At 54.4% G+C, this 22924-nt stretch overlaps 1 pseudogene; it reads right to left on the bottom strand.

The window, feature by feature from the left end:
• Window positions 1–11259: 11259 nt before the first annotated feature.
• On the bottom strand, window positions 11260–11324 carry LOC150005541 (small nucleolar RNA SNORD36; annotated as a pseudogene).
• Window positions 11325–22924: the final 11600 nt, after the last annotated feature.

Genomic DNA, 22924 nt, shown 5'->3' on the forward strand with positions numbered 1-22924 from the left:
GGGACAGGGAAGGGTTACTTCTCGGTTTGGTGGGACGTTTTCTGTGTTGTTTTGGTGACACCACGGAGCGGTCCCTGTCAGCTCTGCACACCGTCAGGCCCGTGGCACAGAGGCTCACTGGGAGGCATGTGGCATCGCCGGACAGGAAGCGCAGGTGTCCCCAGGACACACGTTCGTACACACCACCCCCTCAGCCACCGCGAAGCCGGCTCAGCGAGTGACTTCTCCGGACAGCCGAGGGCAGGGGCTCTGAGGAGACAGCCAGGTGACAGCACACGCGGAGCCTCTGTCGGCCAGGGGGGTCGGGGCGGCCCTTTCTCTGGTGCATTCCGCCGCCCCGGCAGGGCAGGGGTGGGGCTCTCGGCCAGGCGCGGTCATGGGTAGGGGGTGAGCGCAGAGCCGGAGGGACAATGAAGAGACTTGCCCAGTGCAGAGCGCGACCCCTGGGAGCGGGTGGCGAGCCTTCCTCTGGGGCCTCGCTGCCCTTCTCCAAGTGCTCCGGGACCTGCGTGCGGCTCTGTCTCAGGGCAGTTGGTGACGGGGGCTGGGCGTCGGGCCCAGGTTACTGGCTGGGGCACAGTTCACATGTGGGTGGGCATCGCCGCCGGGGGTCTCCTATGCATCACAGAATATATAGCTGCACCTCCGAGTCCTACCAGTAGCCGGTAGCAGCCATGCCCCAGGTGAGGGCAACCCAAACTGTCTCCTGCCGTTGGGGACAAGATCACTGCCGGCTGAGGACCCCTGATCTGAAGGAAGGGAGCCGTGAGCCAGGCACTGATCCCCGGTGATGGATTTCCGCCGGCCCCCGTGCCGGCGTGTTAGACAGTGATCAAGCGTCTGGCCCGCTCAGGTTAGTAATTACCTCTGCTGTTATTAATTTTCGGGAGCAGCCCGTCAGAGGAGGCCCGAGCGGCTCAGCCCCTCCACCGGGCTGATGGATTTCACTCCCCTATCGTTCCTAATTCCGCGTGATGTCTGATTACAATGGAGAAGCGTTCGATGCAATTCTCATAAGAGTCGCTGCAAACGGGCTCGGCGCTCGGCTCTAACGAGGAACCGGGCAGAAGGCACTGTGTCATTTTATTGAACTAAATGTCTCACTGGACGTAAAACACTCCAACGCTTCCCAAGTTGATAGTAGATGACAAAAAGCCGGAATATGTCAATCCAGGGTCCTCATCATTTTTAAATATACTGACAGTGCATATTTATGACTTGCCTTCATTCACATGGGACAGATTAGAGCGTCGATTCACTCAAAGCACCCCAAGTGGCGCGTGGCGCTCTCTGGATGTGCCTTTCGGGTTGGTATGGAACTCGCGCCTGCTTGGACGGACGTCGGGAGCTGCCCATCCACCTCGGGAGCAGAACTTCGCAGCGACCGTGTAAAAGGACTTTAGCCTAGCGCACGTCCGAGTCCTGCGTCATAAACAGGCGTGAAGGTGGTACCGTCCCACACTCAGCCCCCACGGGGCACCCCCATGCGGCGTGTTGCCGGGTGGGCCCGGCCGAGGCCAGAGCTTGCGCCGGCGCTGGTGTGGCGACGCTGTGACGCTGTCCTGCCATCAGGTGGCACGGCCAGAGGGCGCCTATTAAAAGCCAGGCAGGGAGGACAGTGGTGGCCCTTGAGAGGGGAGTTTGGAGCGGTGGAGAAGGGCATGGACGGTGAGGGGCCCGTCCCCGGCAGTCTGTGGCACCCCGATGCTGGGGCAGGCAGCAGGGCGCTCTTCAGTCAGAGGCTCCCTGGCCACACGACGGGCGGGGCTGAAAGAGCGATGACGAGGCGGGTGTCCTCAGTCACTGTGGCCACAGCTCTCACCGGGGGGCCCCCTTATAGGGTGGTTCAGGGCACCGATTCTGTAGTCGGACTGCCTGGGTTCCAATCCTCACTCTGCCTCTTCCTGGCGTCTAGGCAAGTTGCTCAGGCTCTGTGCCTCCTTTTCTTCCTCTGGGGAAAAGAGAGGAAGTGGTAAAGCCCCCCTCAGAGTGGCTGGAAGGTTTAACCCTTGGAGTGCCATGCGCCATTCAAAATTTGGATCAACGTGAGAGAAAATTGTATCAACATATAACCAGAGGTACAAAAAGGGAGAAAAAAACATAAGCTATGAATTATTCCATTGCTATTTACATTTACAGCCGTCGAGAAAAGAGTGGCTGGGAGTGACGCTGGCACTTCTGGGAAAATTTGTCAGCGTCTCACAGCTGACAAGGGTTAAAGGGGTCCAAGTGTGTGAAGTGTTGGGGAGAACCTGGAGTGTCTTTAACTCCTGCTAATCCCTCTTCAAAAAAAGAAAAGTGTCACCTAAGCTCTTTCTGAATAGTCTCCAGATTTAGTCAGTGATTGAAGATGTCCATGCCATTTTAATTTTAATAAACAAAACAATACTTTTTAGTATAAGCATGCCCCAGGCAACATTTGAGAATATTTCACAAACAAACACACACCTGCCACCGACACACCCTCCCTTAGAGGGGAGAACCGTCCCCCCTGTGGCCCTGGTGGCTGAGGCCCGTGAAGGGGCGCAGGGCTCAGTCACGCCCCGCGAGAGGGCCCTGGGCCTCACCGTCTCACAGCCCCCCTACTGCTCCCGAGAACACGCCGCGTGCTCCGGAGCCCGGGCGCGTACCTCTTCGCCCCCGACGGCGCACGGCAGAGCTCAGCCCCTGCCATCGCTCTCTCCGCGGGTCCTCTCCGGCTCGCTCTCCGCACAGCTTCTGTTCCGCGTGCGTATCTCCCCGGAACGTGTTCCTGGTGTTGCCCACGGATTTCTGAGAACTTGCTTTATAACTTGGAGCAAGAAGCACGTCTGCCTTACATTTTCCAACTGGACAATATACCCCTTAGCTGTGCACGCGGGAGTGTTCCGACAGGGCCCGTGGGCACTGCGCGCGTGCGTGAGGTCGCAGATGCCGGCCGGGCTGCCGGTGGGCTCGCGGTTGAGTGACCTGGGCTCCACGGGCCTGCGCGTGGCGACGGAAGGCAGCCTCTGCTGAGTCACAGTCCTTTAAGGCGGCGTGACTTCGAGGCGTCTTTCCACAAGCGTGGGCCACACCCCATCTTCCGCAGAGTCAGATTTGCTTCGGGAACCCGTGAAGACGTCTGCAATTCACGCCTCAGCTCTGGGCGCATCGGACCGGCTTGTGCCCCACGGTTCGCGGTAAAACGACAACCTTCTCTCCCCGGAGAAGCTGGCAGTGGAAGCCGGTCATGAAACAGACCACGTGGGTCCCCTAAACGCGTGCCAGCCGGTCCTGAGCCCCTTTTAGAGGGAGATGTGTCGGCGGCCTGGGAGGGATTTTTCATGCTTCCGAGCCATCCTGGAAGATTCTAGAATGTCTTTTCTTGACCTTCCTTGCAGACCGTAGTGTCCAGTACCGACGTTCTGTTCTGCACGACTCTGCCGCCGAGGCGCGAACGGTTCCACGTTGTGTCCGGGTCCCACGGCCGGTCGGCTGGAGCCCCTGCCCCCTTCCTCCGCCGCCGGAACAGGGCGGAAAGAAACCTGCGCCGGGCTCCGTGCCCCCGCGAGGAACGCTCTCCGCAGACGCGGGGGCGCCCTTGTCCGCCGCGCTGCCTGTCTGTGCCGTCCTCGCCGCGAGCGTGCGTGGAGGCGCGCAGGGGCTCCCCCGTGGCGGCGCCGGTGGCTCCCACGGCCTCTGAACTCGGCGCTGACAGAAAAGAACGCGGCGCAGCAGGAGCGTCCTGGGGACACACAGGACACGCCGCGGCCGTCCCCGCCCTTGCCGTGGAAGCGGCAGAATCCGTCTCCAGTCCGCCCAAGCACGAGCGGAGGACAACGTGTCCGCCCCAGCAGAAGCGCCACGTGTGGGATTAGACCCCCCGGGGCCGCGGGCGGAGCCGACGGCCGGCAGATGCCGTCTCTCCCTCTTCGCAGCCGCTCTCGGAGACGCACCGCCCGCTCCACGCTGACCAAGGCGCCCCGCAGAGAGCTGAGCTTCGCGGGGCCTGGACCGCAGGGGGTTGCATCTCCGAGAGACCAGAACCCGCGGACGCGGCTCTCATTGGCCCGGTGTGATGCGGCTACATGTCCCTTGACCAATCACTTGCAAGAAGAAAAGAACAATCTGATTGGCCAGGCTTGGGGCACATGCCCAGCCAATGAGCTGGATGCAAAGGAAAATGCCACCAGAGCCATGTGCAGTATACTGAGAAGAAGTGACCGGTTCTGTCCCTAAAAGAAGGGAAGCTGGACAGACCGGTGATCTTTTGTCTATTTATTTACACACACACGCACACACACACACACGCACATGCATGTGCCCACATGTGCACACACCTGGAGCCACTGCCGCCGCTCCTGCGTGCAGCCTGGCCCGATTCCTGGAGTCAGCGGTGGAGTCTGGAGGTGTTTACGAAGAGTGCATGGAGGCCAGGTCCCGTCTTTCCCAGGACCCCCGGCTCCCTAAGGGCCGCTCTTCCCACGGCAGTCGGACCGCGAGGCTCTGCTGAGGGACGGGAGGCAGACGTGAGGTTTGTGGCTCAGGTCGCTGCTCGATGACCCTCGCTTCTCACCTGCCACGAAGCAAAGCAGCGAGGCAGCAAAGACGTGGACGCCCGAGCTGGAGAGGGCAGGGGGCCAGGTGACCTGCTCGTCTGGGCTCCGCGCTCAGCGCTCCGATCCCTGGTCCAGGCACCTGTGCTTCCTGAGCCTGAGCCTTCTCAGCTGGAAAGTGGGATTGTGGGAACCACCCGCAAAGGACAGACAGGAGAGCCCCGGCCAGGTTCTCAGGGGGTCAGAGTGAAGTTCCGCTACCCCAGGGCTGCGGGTTCAATCCCCCGTCAGGGCACACACAAGAATCAACCAGTGATGCATCAGCAGGTGGGACAGCAAATCAATGGTCCTCTCTCTCTCTCCCCTTCCTACCTCTCTCTCTTAAGAAAAAATCAATAAAGAAAATTTATTTTTCAAAAGGTGGGCACCAGGACTCAGCACTGACCTTGTGAACAATGAACTAACACCTGTGTGACAATGTTTGTCATTAACATAGCTCATGCTGGAGGTGGGAGATGGGCAGGGACATGAATGTATGTGCCCACCTTGGGGAGCAGGACCGGCACCCCTTCAATGCTTCTGTGTGTGTGAACCCCACGCTGAAGTCCAGGTGAGCCGGGAGAGCAGACGGCTGCAGTTCTAGCAAGACCGTTTTATTTTTTACCTTGAGGGGTACATCTGATTAATTTCTGTGCTTAAAAAATACCCTTCCACACAAGTGCTGATCCATTTGGAAGACCCCATGCCAACCCTGTGGGGGCTGCACCCTAATAACAGATAAAATGCATGCAGACTGCTCGAAAGATCCTTCTATTCTACAGACATTCAGGAAAGACCAAGACGCCAAAGACCGCTCCCTCCTCCCTAAAACCCGCTCATAATTTCTCACGCGTGACCCGCTGTGTGGGACTCCGGTCCTGTTCCACACGAGAAGCTCCATCTCAGAAAGATTCCGAAACACCACAGTCTCAAAAGAGTAAACAGTGTGGAACCTTTGCAAAGGCCCAGGGAGGAAGAAAGCTAGTTCTGAATTTTAACGAGGAGAGGAGGCTGCTCTGCACGCCAGTGAGCAGCGTGTTAATTATCATCTCGGGCGTCGCCTCTAAGGTACAGCATCAGAGGAAACGAGGGCACGGCTGCGGCGGGCTCTTCGGAAGGGGACCCCTCCCCCCACCCGAGAAAGCCCCTCTCAGACCCACAGTAAGCTGGAGGGGGCGCGCGGGACTGTGCCGGGCAGTCTCCTGCTGACTGGTGGTCCCTGGTGAGGAGGGGGCTCCCAGCTACAGCCTCTAGGGCAGTCGCATGGCCAGGAGGGGGCAAAGGCATCTGAGAACAGGGCAGTGCCCCTAGGAGACCCAGCCCTCACGGAGGGGGTGCCAGCCATGGGTTTCCATGGGGACCGTGGGGACACCTGGGAAGCCTGCAGCATGCTCATCACCTCCTGCGCTGAGCGGTCACCGCTGAACAGGTAAGTTTCCTTCTTCTTTGCAATGAAAGAAAACGCATCCTTTTTTCCTGGCTTTTCGTGAATCCCATACATTGCAAGGAGCACGGAGGTAGTTTGGGAGCCGAGGCAAAAGGCAGGAGCGATCACGCAAATCCCCACGAGGCCGGCCACCCTTGTTTCCCTTTTGAAAGGGTTTCCGGAGGAGAAGGTACGTAGATTTTGGAGAAGCAGGATCGTGACGTTGCAGAGAGGCATCCGCTGACTGTTCTTCCATGATGTGATGACTGACGGGTACAGAGCCGGCCGCGTGAGACGGCAGCCCCCATGGAGCGGGGTCACGACGTGGGGGAACATCCAGCCCTGCGGGCGAGCAATAGACTTGCACGGATTCCCAAGCCCATGTCTGTGCCTTGGTGCAGGCGACTCTCCAGTGTCAAGGGCGAATGTCAGCGCCGGAAGCATAGGAAGCATCAGGTCACTCCCCCCTGCGGTGTGGGGCGCGGACTCTGGCACAGGTAGGGGGATCGACCTGAGAGACTGAATAAGAAGGTGCGGCGGTCCCTCGTTATGTCGCGGGGCACTTAGCGCGGCCTCACTGTACCGCGGGATTTTGCGGTACTGTACACGTGTGTTGTTAAAGTGACGTACGTTTAAGAGTGTAGAATACCTGCAAGGTTCCTACTTCGCGGGGGTGGGGGGGTGGATCTGGAACGTAACACCCGTGATAAGGGAGGGAATGCTGTATAATCCCAGCCCGAACCTACTTCAGCGTGAGCCCCAATCCGAAGACCAAGGTCACGGTGTGAGCAACGCCAGGTCGTGCTCAGAGAGCAGGCAAGGTGTGATCAGAGAATCGGTCAGAAAGTGTCCCCAAACACATTTCTCACCACTGCAGGCAGTTTTTCCCTGGGCGCTCCCCAATCGTGGGTCTTCTGAGGATCTTAAATGCGGTCTCATCAGGACAGAAACACCCTGAAGGGGGTCAGCAGCGTAGCGAGTGAGTACGGTGGCAGACCATCCCAGGACGTGGATGTCACTTCTAAAAGCAGGGCAGGTTGGTCACCGTGGCAGTGAGGGGACTCAAAACCTTACCACGACGTGTCTCCCCAGGAGCACAGTGAAACCATGAACACAGATAACTACCGTTTGCTGTGCCCTCGCCAAGGTCTCTGTCCAGCGCTGCCGATGAATATTCTCAGGTGACCGTCACACGCATCGACACGGGGAGGAACCGAGGCCGACAGGGGCGGAGGGATCGCCCAAAGGCCCTCCTGGTGGGCGGCGGGACCCCCAGTGGAACTTGGCGGATGGATTCCAGAGCCACAGTCTTCAAGCCGTCAGACACTGTAAGGGGCACAGTAGCCCTTTGTCACCTGAAGGGCTGTCATGGGAGGAAGACTAGACTTATTTATAAAACCAAGGTGGGAGGAAACTGTCCAGAATGGAATATGCTACTCCAGGGGCGGAAAGAAAAAAAAAAAAAAAAAAAAAGAATTCCCTGAGCGTGGTAGAAATGCTTAGAAAAATTTCAACATTCACAATTGGCCTAATCTTGAAAGTATCTCCTAAAACTGAGGTGCTATTTTTTAAATTTATTTTTCTAGCAAAATCGAAGTTTGAGAAGGACTCCCCCACACATATCCACAAAACTGATGTTAAAAACGCAATGCAAAAGGCAAGTTATTTTATAACAGAACTTATAATTTATCATAAATCCCCATGCTTTTTAAATAAACACAGACGTGCCATCTGCCCCCTTCGGCTCAAATTTGAGTATAAATCGTAAAAAGTGCATAATCCAAAACGCTTCATTTGTTTTTATGATCACAGAAGGCTGTCCTGCCCTCCACGATTAATTTTTTCTGATGGCTCCCTCCAGATCTCAGAAAATAATTAAAACTAATGAGCAGTCCGCCCTGGCAGTAAAGCGAGGAGAATATGGTTCCCTCTCTGGGCTCCAAGCTGGATCAGAGGGAAGGCTCGGTGGGACACCCAGGGGTGTGTGTCCCCGACTTCCTCGCCACCCACCAACATCCCATGACAGCTTCAGGGAAAACCAGAATCGAGTTTGCAGGAAATACGTGGAGTGTGTGCGACTGCCGGTCCCCGACAGAGAAGGATTCGCAGGTGCCCTCCTCTGACGTCCCCCTCTCGCACGCCCGAGGAACCAGCTTCCATTAACCCCATCTCCTGCCAGAGACGTCACATAAGACAGGAGATGCTGCAAAGCCAAGAAAAGAGGCATCTGCCAGCTCCCCTTCTGTGGTATTTTCCAAGTTTCATGATGTGTTTTCAACAGATACTTTAGAGACTATTTTCCTTAGGGGCTTATCCGGGCAAAGAAAAGAAGAAAGCAGAGCTGCCAGTGAAATCCATCCTTTTAGGGGTCGGGAAGAGGGAATTGTGAGGGGTCTTGTAGGAGGTCAGAGGTCAGAGGGAGGTGTGACTCTGGACTAGGGTTGGTTCCTTCCGCAGTTTTCCGCTGTCTGCTCCTACCTTCATGCAAGGGTGCCCGGCGTTTCAGGCTGACCTGGTCCTCATCTCCGTCTGACTGGGCCAGCAGGGAGCACACCCTCGTCCATCAAAACAGCAGCTTCGTCCTCTCCTGCTTTTCTTCTGCCAGTGACTTTTCCGAAACGAAATTGCACGCATTAACGATACAGCCAGAGCGAATCAGCTTTTCACATCCACCTCGAGGGGGATTTAGAGGGTGATACACATGTAGTCGATCTGGAATGACTGTGAAGCTGATTACATTCGGGGCCTTTGCGAGCACTTCTTCCTTCCTTCATTTCCTGTCTTTCTGTTTATTGGCTCCAATTTGGGAGGAAGGACTCACAGCTGCTGCAGAGACTGTGATGTAGAGGAGCTCCTGGGACAGGGCCTGATCTGTCAGCCGCGCGCACGCGCTGCCCCGTGGGCACAGCCAATGGGGAGTTGGCACCGCGGTTGCAGAACCCCGGTTAGGCAGCTCCTGTGGACGTGCCCCCGGCCCTGCGCAAGGCAAGGACAGAGCCAAGTTCTTCTGTCTGTGTTAGAGAATCTGCAGACCTGGGCTCTTCCCTCCCTAACCCCTCAGGTCAACACTCGCTCTCAGAAAAGGACCTCACACCTGCGGACTTTCAGATGGGTTTTTTTTTTTAATTTTAAAAGATTTTATTTATTTATTTTTAGAGAGAGGGGAAGGGAGGGAGAAAGAGAGAGAGAAACATCACTGTGTGGCTGCTTCTCACTCGCGCCCCCAACTGGGGACCTGATGTGCAACCCAGGCCAGTGCCCTGACTGGGAATCGAACCAGCGACACTTGGCTCGCAGGCCGACGCTCAGTCCACTGCGCCCCAGCAGCCAGGGCTCAGATGGGTTTTTAAACCTGCTTTGTATTGTGGACTACAAGAGGTCACAGGTTGAAAAGAACAGCAAATACCTGTGAGTTGGCAGAGGGACACTCTTCGGGGATGGGGGACATTCAGAGCTGTAAGTCCCCTCATGTGCCGGAGTTTTGTTACTAAGAGTGTCCTCGTCCCTTAGACATCAGCAAGGGCAGAGTTCGTAACCAGGCTCTCAGGACAAAGGTCTAGCTCGGGCTCAGCAATCTGCGGTCCATGGGCTGCCATATCCAGCCCCCACCCGTTTTCACACGGCCCGTGAGCTAAGGAGGTGTTTCACCTTTTAAAATGGATTTTAGAAAATTAAGATTTTGTGACACGTGAAAACGGTTGGAAAATCAAATTTTAGCATCCGTGTTAAAGTTTTGTTGGAACGCAGCCATGAATTAATTTTTAAAAATGGCAATCTTGTTCAGAGTGAGCTGCCAGGAATTGCCATTTTAGGGCATTTGTACTTTCATCGTGCGGCAGTTGGGGTGCAGGAGCTCCCAGTGAAAATCCGCCCTCCGCTGCTGTCCTCGCCTGCGCCTTAACGCCTGTCAGGCCTCGGAGTTCACGGACTAGAAAAACGGCAAAGAAAAGAAAGCGGCTTTGATCTCCGCCCCCACACCGTGTGAGATTTCTTCGGACATTTTGCAACGAGATGTAATAGATCATAGAGGTCCCTGTCACCACAACTCAGTTTAAATGTATTGTCAGATCAACGGACCCAGTTGTCCACGTCACCAAGGACGGTGAGAGGCCAGGCTTGACGTCATCCCTTCCTAGAAACACCCAAAAGGGTTAAAAAAGGTTTCGAAGTCGATGAGACGGTGAAGTGGGCAAGCTTTCGCCTGCGGCGAGTCCTTCCTTCCCCTTCCGGTGCGTGGATTACTTGCCCGCCGTCTCGCCCTCTGAACTCGCTGTCCTCGGGCCTTGGAACAAGCTTCGTTATCGTCACTAGGGACGCCCCCGTTTCTATGGCCCCAGGAGGGAGCACGTGGTGCAGCCTGAGCCAATCAGCGTCCCCCCGCTCCTGTGGGCACAGTGATTGGTCCGGGCGAGGCGTGTGAAGCAAGGTGAGCCAATCACAGTCCTTCTGTGCTTTTTTTTTTTTAAGTTGAAGCCAAAGAGGAAGGTTCTTCGCCTGCGGGAGTGCGGAGCCGCCTGCAGCCTCGGGGCAAGGGTCCCGCGCGCCCCAGCAGTGACCGGGGACGCCGGGACAGAGACAGCGGCGAGAGGCCGCGGGATGCGGAGGAGCCGCCCTGGCGCCTTTCGGGCGTGGGGCCCGTGGGGGCTGCGGCCGGCTCGGCCCCTGCGCCCCCAGGCGTGGGTCAGGCAGGTCCGGGGCGCTGTCCCCACCTCCTGAGATGGGGTCGCTGACGGATGGAGCAGGTGGGACCCCGGGAAGGCCGGGGCGCCCCGAGCAGCGCCCTCACCCCGCCTGGCCCCCCGGGCGTGTACAGCGCGGACCGCTCAGCAAGGGCAGACGGCACATCCCTCCGGGCGCGCGCGGGCCTTTCCCCACGACGTCCCCGCGCTGAGCCGTAAGATGCAGCTGAACCAGTTCACACGCGTCGTACACAGGACGGTCTCCGGCGACGGTGGAATTCCACTGGGAACCAGTCATGGAAGCTTAACTGAGAAAAAACAAAGTACCTTTAAAATTGAGCAGCACACTTCAAAATAGCGCACGCATCAAAGAGAAAGTGCCAAGACACAAATATTAAATGTTTTGAATTAAATGAAAATACAACTGACAGAATTATAGAATGCAGCATAGTAGTGCTTGAAATATAATATAAATGTATTTATAACATGAAATATGTATATTAGAAAAGAAGAAAGATATATAATCAATAAGCTAAGTTTCCACCCTGGGGATCTAAAGAAAAAAAGAGTAATTGCTATTCTTTTTTTTTTTTTTTTTTTGCCTCAGACACAACATGACCACAGGGTTGGTTCAGATGAAGAAATTCACAACCATCACTGGCAGTAATTGCTATTCTTAAAACGAGCAAAAGAAAAGAAATAATAAAAATTAGAGGAGAAATCAGTAAAAAGAAAATGAAATAAAAAAGGAAATCAACCAAACTAAAAGCTGGTTCTTTGGAAAGACAATGTCTCTAAAAAATCGATTGTCTTCTGTTACTTACAACCAAAAGTCCTGGAGAATCTACACACCACAGTTACTCCAGCTTCTAAATGCTGCGTTTTTGCCCTGGCCCGTGTGGCTCGGTTGGAGCATCGTCCCATGACAAAAGGTTGTGGGTTCAGTTCCCAGTCAGGACACATACCTAGGTTGTGGGTTTGATCCCTGGTCCTGGTGTGTATGGGAGGCAACCAACTGATGTTTCTCTCCCTCCTTTCCTCTGTCCTTCCCTCGCTCTCTCTAAAAACAATGGAAAAAATGTCCTCAGGTGTAGATAAAAATATATATGTATAATTAAGTAGATGTTTGGCATTTTTTCTTTTTCCTACCTGTTTCTCTCTACCCGTTCTAGAGGAAATTTCTGATAAATGGATTCACGCTAAGGCGCAAATGCGATACTTTGTGCCCTGAGGATTATTGAGCACGGCTGTATCAGTGCACCGGGTTTGAGGAGAGTGCTCAGTAAGGGTTGTTTCCAAGGATCAATGAATTACACGCATGTTAAACAGGAGCCGCCCCAAGTGATCAGAGCGTCTTCAATAAGAGGAAGTTGGAGGCTGCAGCGTCTGCACTGGGGAAGCTGCATGGGACAGATGTCTCCATTCGGATTGCATTGGGCCACCTCCTGAGACCAGCGTTCCGAAGTTAGATTCACGGGCTCCTCATCTTCGTGATTAACATTGGCTCCTTCTCCCTAATTCCGGGCTGTAGATGATGTGTAATGTCATCTGTGGTGAGCAAATGGGTAATGTAATTGCCAGCTGAGTTTGTCCAAGTCCAGGGTTGCGGGTTTGGGGCAAGAAGGGTGAGCTAGCCTTCGCCCATCCAGCGCGTCGCCACAAGAAGATGCCTGTACCTCGCGGCCAGGGACAGTGTTGTTTCCTGACCGGGGTCAGCTTTTGTTAGCCCGCGAGGCCCATCCAGGCTCTGGAATTTAGCTCAGAGGGCCCAGTGATTTCTCTCCCCTTATTCTGCCTAATGGTGTGACCTTGTCATTGCTCATATTTGCTTTTTTCTTTATTTAATTTGAGATATAAATGATAAATCTACTATTCTACCCTCGAAATCATGCACAGCAGTCCTCCTTATAGCCAAGTCAGCTTAGAAAATTGGCTCTCTAACCCGGAGCCCATCTGTTTTCCTTGAATAGCAATCATAGACTGTCTGGTGGAGTTAATTAATGAAGACAGCATTAGCATAGGAGGGCAAGAAATATTTCCGTCTGAACAGTACGCTTTCTGAGGGTTGCTTGCTCTGTCGCCAGCTGCTTTTAGTGTGTCTTTGATAAAGTTCCTTGTCTTCAACTGTTACCAGTGGAAGACTGAATCAAATATAAAAAAACTCCTTTCCCACCGCGTGGACTGCTAATGGCTACCACGCAAATTTATGTGATTTTAAAAGGAGAAAATGCTATGTTGTCAAATTGCATTTATAATAAATCTGCACCGCCTTATCGTGCAGGGAGGTAGAGAAAAGTGATCGAATGTTCATGAAGCGATGGCTGTGTGTCAGGCCCCAGGGTGAATGCCGAGGTACGACCGTTGGTAACAGAGACGTGGCCCCCACGTTGCTGTTGCCGTGGAGTTTAGGTAAATTGACCCAGTGCACAGGTAGGAGAACAGGGCGGCGCAAATCTCGCCACGCCAAGTGTCCAGAGGAGAGAATCTACTCCCATGCCTCTCTCCCCCCACCCCCCAGATACTGTTCTTTTTTATGTGACAAAAAAATGTGGGAATGTTATGTAGGAGGAAGGGCAAAGGAGGTGAAAATCCATTTCCATCCGGCAACAAGACGTGGGGAGACGAGCTGCTGACCGCCTGCCTCCCCGGCTGTGTCCGTCCGCTGCGGTGCGAACGTGAGCCCCCTCGTCTGCAGAGTCCGTTAATAAACAAGTCATGGCCCCTGGGGTGTGGGACAGTTCGTGGTGGGAGACGGAAGAACTTAGAGATTCTCAGTCCCTACAAAGCGGATGTGTTCCATCACTAAATTGGAATAATTGCTGGGTTTTTGCCATCTCCAGAAAATATAACTTAATGGAGAAAATTTTCTCAATTTGAAGCTTTTCCTGGCCAACATTTTTCTGCCTTTCGGCACCTGCTTCTCCACATCTGCTGGCGAGTCTCGCTGATAACAAATCGGATGACCGCCAGCCCCAGTGAATGCCACAGCCAATCCCTCTTAGCTCAGCAGCGTGTCTGTCTATGGCTGTGTGTTTGTGCTTATAATGTTATATTGTGACATGCAGTAGAGCTGTATTTCCTGCTGGAGAGTGTCTCTAGAATTAAATGTCTCGATATTTTGTGATGTTCTATGGAGAGCGTGATAACTTCCAGGTGTTCTGTCATTATGAACTCTTTGTAGAAGATGAGAAAGTATTGGTTTTGTGGGAGGGACAGCAGATATGCAAACCACACATAGAGAGCGATCATCAGGGAACCCAACCCTCCCATACGAAGAGCAGCCGTTCACGGGGTGGAGTGCGCATTTGGTCGTATTTTCCTAGTAAGCAGGGGTCTCAGTCAGCTCGGGCTGCCATAGCAAAGGACCGGAGACTCGGGGTTTAAACCAGAGACATTTCTCTCTCACGGCTCTGGGGCCAGGATCGCGGGCCGGCTGTTCGGCGCCTCGTGAGGGCCCGAGTCCCGGCTGGCAGGTGGCTGCCTCGTCTCCCTGTGCCCTCACACAGCAGAGAAAGAGCAAGAAAGCTCTCTACTCTCTTCTGGTGAAGACATTAATCTCATCATAAGACCCGGGCTCATCTAACTCGGGTCAACCCAAAGTCTCCATCCCCAAATATCATTACTCTGGAGTTAGGGCTTCAACTTATGAATTCGGGGGATCCCTGTACCTCATCAGGAAGGCAGCCACACCCCACCTCCCTCTCAGTTCCTGCCTCCATAACTTCTTGCTGCCGTAGGATAAAGATGGGGGGCTAAGTCCAAGAGACCGGCCAGATTTTCAGGTCCGTGACCCAACTTGATTTGATCAAAAAGGCCACCCATTGGAATTCAGTGTTTGCCAAGTGACTACTAAGTTCTTACCTTCATCCCCTCCTGTGAATTATCCTTCCTTGGACAATCCTGAAGAGAAAGACTGGACGTGACTTCCTGAATTCTTAACACCAACCATTCACTTTCTCCCCTGCCAGAGTCTGTGATGTCATCACGCACCGGATCACGGCCACCAGCTTCATTTAGCTGCTTCTGTGCTCACGCTGCAGCGGGTGTTACCAGTGAGCCCCTAATCACTCAGTGCAGTGGGCTCCTCAGTCCTCTGTAGGGTTTGAATTTTCTTCATCATTTAGTGTTATGGACCATTCCCTTTCCTCCTCCTTTCCTTCCCACACAGCATTGCCCCTGGGACCTTCCTACTTCTGTGACCACAAGCATTTGTTTACTGGGTCCTCCCTCTCTGTGTTCCCTTCCAGGACACTGCCCATAGCTCCTGTGCTCTTCTTCCCCACCGCCCTCCCGGGGTGCTCTTACCCAGCCCTGCACCCCTCTCTCACCTGCGTGTACGTGGTTCCCAAACCATCCCAGCAGTCCGGGTGTCCCCTTGGAGCTCCACACCAGTTTTTCCATTTAGCTACTGTATGTCCCTAACTGGGAGTCCTGTAGGTATCCCTAGTGAAGGTGTCCAAAGTGGGATCTTCAATAGTTTACCTACCTTCCGCTAAGTTTCTTCTCCTCCTGCACGCTCAGTGAGGATGGTTGTAATCGTGATCGTGATGATGATGGTGATGATGGTGATGGTAGTGATGGTGGTGTTGGTTGTGATGATGGTGATAGTGGTGACGATAGTAATGATGGTGGCAATGGTGATGGTGGTGATGTGGTGGTGATGGTGGTGATGGTGGTGATGGTGGTGATGGTGATGTAGTGATGGTGGTGATGGTAGTGATGGTGGTGTTGGTTGTGATGATGGTGATAGTGGTGACGATAGTAATGATGGTGGCAATGGTGATGGTGATGTGGTGATGGTGGTGATGATGATGATGATGGTGGTAATGATAGCAGTGGTGCTGATGATGATATTAATTAAGATGAATGAGGAGGAGAAGGAGCAAGGGGTCATAACCACTGTCTTCCAGCCCAGTTCTAAGTGCTCTCTGTGTGCTGAGTCACCTGACCGACAGCAGTTCTGTGAGCTGGAGGCCACCACTATCTTCACCTTCACGGGTAAAGACATGGAGGCAGAGAGCTGGAGTGACTCACCCAAAGTTGCATAACCAGAAGGGCAGTGTCGGGGTCCGGCCCAGAGAGGCCGGTGCTGGGCACCGTGATGAACACTCCTCCTCCTTATCTCACAACGTGACACCTGAGAATGAACCTACATGGCCCCCCTCACCCCACATGTACAATCGGCCCCCAACAGGGCCTTGTTTGTGTGCTGAGGAGGGAGGGCTGCGGGAAGGAGAGAGGGAGGCCCAAGTTCTGCATGTCCCTGTCCAGGGTTTCACGTGCTATTTCTGAGCATCATTCCGACATGGATTCTACAAAGCATGACCGGCAGAGGCGGTGGCACGGTGGGCATCAGTAGCAGGGTGGGGTTCAGAGCTTGTGCTTATGGGAAGTGAGGGGTGTCCTTCTCATGGCCAAGGTTGTTTTCCATAGCACGGGAGGCAGACAGAGAATGGAGCCCTTGGGAGTCTTCAGACCCCGTCACAAGCGAGCTCAGTGCAGAATTGTAATATGGGTAACACCGCCTCATTAATAAAACCCCGTGGGCACGTGAACGGTGAATTCCAGGAGGAGCCCATCTTAGGCTGAACCTTCCTCTGAATGAAGAGTGTAGGAAGGACGTCCAGTTTACAACACAATTTTCAAGACTGACTATTGAGAGCGTGTTCCAGACGTTGATTTTGCTAAGTAAATGTTACAGGTGAGTTTGTCTGAAAGTGAGTCTTTGTAGGGACTGTGTCATAAGTCTTCCCAATATTTGAGGAACAAACACAGTTGTTCCTTCTCACAACCTGAGCTGGTTTCCAGTCAAGCAGTACTGGCTGAGTGAAGGCACCGTGCCGGGCACCCCGCGGCTGCTGAGAGCCGAGCAGTGGGGGGAGGAGGGGCACAGGCAGGAGCCCGAACCTCAGATGCTGGGAGACAGAGGCAGGCAGGATCAAAGGAAACAGAAAAGCTGGATACTTACAAGCCAAAGGCGCGTCTCCCTTCTGCTCCCAGAACCGCCGCGCCCTGGGAATGCGCTCCGTGGCCCTTCAGCGGTCTCCCCGCCTCCCCCCACAGTCCCCCGTTCCCTTCTGGAACGGCTTCTCCCCGTGGGAGCAGGGCAGACGTTTGATGAGTTGTAAACACATACGGGGAGCACCATTCACGCCGCGCCGTTTGAGGACAACTAAATTAGATGGCGCAACGCACTCCATGAAGCATTCTAAATGGTGCAATCAAGTAAGAGCTTTACGGTCCCAGAAGCACTCACGATGCATCTGTACTTGTTGAAAACTGTGGTTTTATGCAAAGGCTTTGTCGTACCAGCTGGCATCTTGGATGAAGTGCTTCTTTCTACCTCTGACCCAGGGACTTCGATCAGAGGGTCGTTCTGCCATAAACGGTGGCCGCCGCCTGCCAAGGGAGCTGGCGCAGCTCTGGAAAGTACGGGGAAGAAGAATCACTTGAGTCAGGCTTCTTTCGGTCCAGAAGTGCTGTGTTGACCGGGGTGAAGAGGCAAGGTCTTTGAATCTCCGCCGAGGCGCAGAGGTGTCGGAAAGCGGCGAGCATGTGCGGGAGTCAGACGTAGCTCCCCGGTCTCCTCGGCGAAGTGCAGAGCGGCCTGAGCGCCGCGTCGTCACCGCTGACTGTAAACTAGAGCCCAGGGAGCCCCGCCGGTGTCAGGATCGAGAAGAGCCGCGTGGTGGAGAAGCTGCAGAGCAAACGTTCATGGTGCTCACAGACGCCTGCACTCGAGGGACCGGGTAAAAGCGTCCTTCTGTGCCACCTGGCATGCTCCAGTGGCTTTGGGACAGTGAAGGGGCTCGGGGACAGGCCTCCATCATGAACTGCTTACTGCCAGAAGGTGGGGACCCACAGTAGCCGGAGGAGGCTGCCAACGCAGGGCTTCGGAGTCTGTGCCAAAGACAGGCTGACCTTGGGGACGTCAGGACCGCACTTCACAGATGCGTCCTGAAACCGACTCCCGGGGGAGGCCACGTGCCAGAGGACAGGCAAGGAAGGAGCGGGCAGGGGACAAAGGCCACGGCAGCCCTGAGAGTGTCTGGAGACAGGGGATACGTGGGAGCTGGAACGTGGAGGGAGGGGCCGGGCAGCGGGGGGCCTGGGAGGGTCTTCAGGAGGCACATGTGAGGGTTGGCATTTGTCATTTTTCTCTCTTAAATTTTATTTATTGACTTTAGATGGGGGTGGGAGAAACACTGATTGGCTGTTCCACTTACAGATGCATTCGTTGGCTGCCTCTTGTATGAGCCCCGACTGGGGATTGAACCCGCACCCTTGGCGCATCGGGAGGGCACTCTAACTGGAATGCAAGTCTGTGTTGACACTGGACCTGTGAGGCTCCCTCGTCTACTTAGGCTGCACGCTCCCTCTTACTCGTCCCCAGAGAGTAAACGTATTTGCCTTCCTCGTTCTCTTCCTCCCCACACATAACCCACTCATTCTCAGGGTGTGCAGATACACATACCTTACTTACGTGGCCTGCGTGTGTGCGTGCATGTAACTTGTAGTTGTCCTTGTTCATGAATCATCATCGTTGTCACAGTTACTCCATCCATAATGACGTCCGCATCTTGTAAGACCTCAGAGTCAAGCCTCCCTTCTTGCCCTCTTGGCTCTTTTGGTTCTGATTCCTTATTTTTATTTCTTGGTCTTGTTCTGTTTTTGCTTCTTCTCAGCTCACACCGTCCGCTCGATCGAGTGGGCCTTTATTTTCTGATCACTAGTCCAAACTTCACGGCCCGTCGACACGTACGCTGGAGCCCACAAAAGCCGTCGGCGGGAAGGTGGAAACTGAGGTGCGCCGACTGAGCCCCAGCCCGCACGCCGTCCCGGGATTGCGTTCGCGTCTCCCTGCGCAGTGCTGTGCGGTCCTCTCGTCCACTTGTGCTGGGCCAATGGCGAGCGAGACTCCCAGCGTGGGTGGGCTTTCCCCTCTCGTGTATGTGCCTACGTGAGGCTCCAGCCCAGCGGCCACGGAGGGGGTTGCTTCACGGGGAAGCGGCGGGAGGACCGTGGCCAGTGGGCTCCCCGAGAGGCGCTCTGACGGCTTCCGGGCCACAGAGCAGCAGTGACTTCCGACCAGTAGGATTGTTTCTGTGTTTTACTGGTCAGTGCAGTCCTTGTGGTGGTGTGACTTGTAATCAGAAATACCTATTTGGGCTTCCTTCCTGTTTCTGACCCGGAGTGCCTAAAACCATTACTTTTTTTTTCAGTGATGAGAACCATAAAGTTGCCCTTTGTTATGTTAGTGAGGTGAGGCTTGGAGAACCTCTCGGCCACCTAAGGAGGGGGGCTGGCTCCCAGGGGACCCAGCACGTGGTTAGAGGGGACACTCAGCCCCACCCCTGACCTCTGGGGGGGGGGAGGTTGAGTCAATCATGCATCGGCGGCCAATGACTGGATCCGTCAGGCCTATGTGCTGAGGCCTCCGTAAAGCCCGGAGGACGGGGTCCCAGCGCCTGGAGGCTCAGGACCTTCCGCGCGCCGCCTCCTCCGCTCCAGCCGTTGACAGTAAAGGGGTCAGTTAGCAAGTACAGTCTCTCTGCGTTCTCAGACTTGCGCTCGCAAACGAATGGAAAAGGAGTCTGGGTTCCTGAGAAAAGGTGTTTTTGGACTGAAGGTAATTAGTCTTGGTCGTAACCGCCTCCAGGAGAGACCGGGGTGGTGAACTCATTAATTTCAAGTGGTCACGGCTGCGAAGGGATTTTAATCTTCACAAGATCTCGAAGAGGAGAGGCGGAGGGTGGGTCTCAGGTGCCCCTTGCTCGCTGTCTGCCCGCCAGGGTGCCGTCTCCAGGCAGCGTCAGGCCCGCGGTGGGTTTCATCGCCTGTGAGTATTTAACCCTCACACTTGGCCTCCGACGGCTGTGGATGAGGCAGCCACGTGCACACCACGGGGCTTGGCCTCTCGTGGTTCTGATGCTGGGGACCGAGAGGCGCTGTGGTGGCCCCGCCAGAAGGCCAAGCCCTGTTGTCCCCGGGAAAAGGAGCTTCCCATCATGCTCGTGCTCATCGCGTACCTGGAGGCACTATAACCCCTCCCGTTTCTAAATTTGCCGCCTCCCTGGATGGCGGTGAAGAACCGTGGCGTTTTCTGGGTGGAAAGAGTCCTTTGGATTACAGGCCCATTAATTTATAACTCAGATGAGGGGATGGAGAGGTACAGGCATTAATAAGGCACCCCTCAAGGCCACCAGATGCGGGAAAGAGCAGCTGCATCCGGGTCGCCCGCTCTCAGCTGCATCGAGGCAGGAGGGAACGCGGTCAGGGCTCGGCCGTGACCTGTGGGATGGACGTAAGTGCCACCCTTCTGCCACTTTTTTAACCTCGAGGTGTCCCTGGTCCACAGAGACTGCACAGGAGTATTTCAAATCCCCTGTATAGATACCCCTTTAGGAGAGAGGGATGGCTGCACATTTTATGGAACAAGTGGGTTAGGACTTATGTGATCTCACTCTGCCTACCCTGAGTTGCTGTGTGTTTTTAATTTTGTGTTCAAATCCTGGGTTGGTCAGGTCGAAAGATCTTGTCGGGCATATCGAGGGGCCTCCCCCAGAAGGAGGGGCTTCAGGGCAGCCAGCAGCCGGGGTGAGGTGCCACGGGCTCTGGAAAAGAGGCACGTCCCTCCCAGACCAGGGGGGTTTCACTCTGGACCGTGACCCCCGATCCTCAGGCCGTGACTGAAATCATGCCAATTCAAAGGGAGGCTCCTACGAGGTTATTTTGCCATTGTAAATGGGACACTCAATTTGGGCACAGAAGTTACAAGTCCCCCCGCCTCGCCTTTCGTCACTGATCCTGGCCGTGACCTCGCTCCTGGGCAGCCGCATCTCAGCCAGAGAGGGCTGCAGTCCCGTGCCAGCCTCACCTCCAGCTGCAGAAGACATCTCCACGGGACGTGCGTAACTGAACACCAGCCCGGAATCATGCAGCCTCTCTCAGGGTTGGTCGGCACAAAGGACCAAGTGGTTAAGCACAGAGAGCTGAGTAGCCTTTGGGGGCCGGTAACAGGTGTATGCACACAACACTGAAGAGTGGAGCTTGAGAGCTGGTCTCCCAGGGAAGTGCCACCCACCTGGGCTTCGGGCTTCGGGAGCTTGTGTTCAAAACCAATGATGAGGTCGGGGTCTGAGGCAGGCATCCCTGGACTCTTATGGGAAAGGCCATTGCCACGTCAGTAGATGCTCGAAGTCTTCTTCCTACTGGCCGCTTCGCACCGATAGAGCAAAGGCTGAAATGGAATGGCTGGTCACAGAAAGGTAACGTCAGAAGCTCGTTACAGCCACACCGATGCGATTTCAAGAATAGCTCTTCCCTGGGCTTGCTTCCCATGCTTTCATCCTCGGCCTGGGTGACGTCCCCAGAGTTACTCAGAGCCAGGTCTTGAGGACGGTCATGGAACTCCCAGGCTTCCGTGCGGGGAAGGCACAGGCTGGCAGGAAGCGGCCATCGGCCAGCTGGGCAGGGGCGGTCAAGGGAAGATCACACGTCCCAGTGAGGGGAGTGGTGGTTCCCAGCCCCGTGTCCCCAAGTGAAGTCACATACGCCGGGCGGACCCAGTGAACAATCCTTTAAACAAGAAGTTGTTTGCAGGTGCAAACAAGCATGAAATAGAATTCTGCTAATGGGTTTCCATCACTAACTGGGTACTTAATCAAACTATTTAGGTCCCACTCGTGACAGTGAGAAATCAATTATTCTTCATAAATCTGGGGATGCTATTGACCGTCTTGTAGGAGTCTCACGTGATCTGTAATGAATGCGTGTTTCAATGGCAATAGTATGTTATCATTACCGCACGGGCAATGAAGAATCACAGGCAGCTGAGAAGTTCTGAAGCGAAATGCTGGCATGTGCTCCTTCAACTTTCTTTTAAATAAAAGAAATAGAGGGAGGCAAAGATTAAATTTCTTCTTTTCAAGGAATGATGCTGGGACAATTGGTCACGCGTGTTCAAAAAGCAAACCTGAACCCGAAGCCACACCTTGGACCCGTGAAAGCCGAACACAAAAGGGACCCTACCCAACTGTAAAACCTAAACCTTGGTGGGTTGGCTTCAGCTGATCTGAGCTAGGCAGCTGGGAGTGACGGGAGAGTCCTGACAGATGGGAAAACTCACAGAAGAAATCACGTGTCGACACGTGTGTGAGATGTGCCGCGCCATCCCAGGGACTAAAGAAATGGAAGGGGACAGTGACGTCATTCCTCTCTATCAGACCAAAGGTGAAAAGAGGCACAGCATTGCTCAGGCCTGGCGAGGGCGAGGACATGCTTTCTCACATACGCTCCGTGGGCGCGTGCCTCAGAGAGCCACTTGGTCATACATGTTCACACGTGACCTGTGCATTCCATATAATCTATCAATTCCTCCTCGAACAATTGGTTCCAAAGCAATAATTAAATAATCTTATAAAAGCATAAGTACAAGAATATTTATTTTGGACTTTTCTATAATAACAAAAAAAATTAAAATAAGTCCAAATGAATAGGGGACTGGATTTTTAAATGACATGGTGATGAGATAGAATGCCATTTAGGGGTTATAATGATCATGGCAGATGCACACGAGGTGACACGGGACAGTGCCTACACTGTCATGTGATCAGAACTGGACATCAAGAAGCAAGTACAATATTATCTGTTTTTTTAGTTAAGAGAAATGTGTTTATGGGCGAGCATAAAGGAATCTGAAGGGGCTGGGTATCCCGTGGGGACCCAGGATAATGAAGGAGATGTTTTCGTACTTTGGCTAAATTGTTTAAATACTTCACAAAACATTTGTGCTATTTAGAATTCAGAAATGTGTTGCCTCCTCTTCTGGGGAACAGGGTGTGGGAGGAGCAGACCAGTCGCCTAGGGGCCCCTGCATCGTGGGAGACGTGGGCCTCCTCAGGCTTTAGATCAGCTTTGCTTGAACGCAGAAAACGTACAGACGGATGGACAAGGTATCAAAGGACCCTGGCAGACGTTCCCTGGAGTGGGGCTGAGTCCCCACACCTGCCCCCCACGGGGGCCAAGCCCACTGTTGGAAGCCGCCCGCAGACCCAGCCCTGCTGCAGCCAGTGGCGGTTCGATGGACGGAACGCGGGGACATGACTCAGCCTTGGGGTCCCCAGAGCGCAGGCAGCAGCACTGCAGGGTCCCGGGGTTTGGGCGGACCCTCTAAACTTGCCACCACGGAGCCTTGGACCCACAGAAACACGAATGCCGGGGCTCTCTCCTAACCCGGTCTCGCAGAGAAGCTGCGGGCTGGC

The sequence above is a fragment of the Furipterus horrens genome, unplaced genomic scaffold (assembly GCF_987537825.1).
Source record: "Furipterus horrens unplaced genomic scaffold, mFurHor1.1.pri manual_scaffold_7, whole genome shotgun sequence".
In the NCBI taxonomy this organism is placed as follows: Eukaryota; Metazoa; Chordata; class Mammalia; order Chiroptera; family Furipteridae; genus Furipterus; species Furipterus horrens.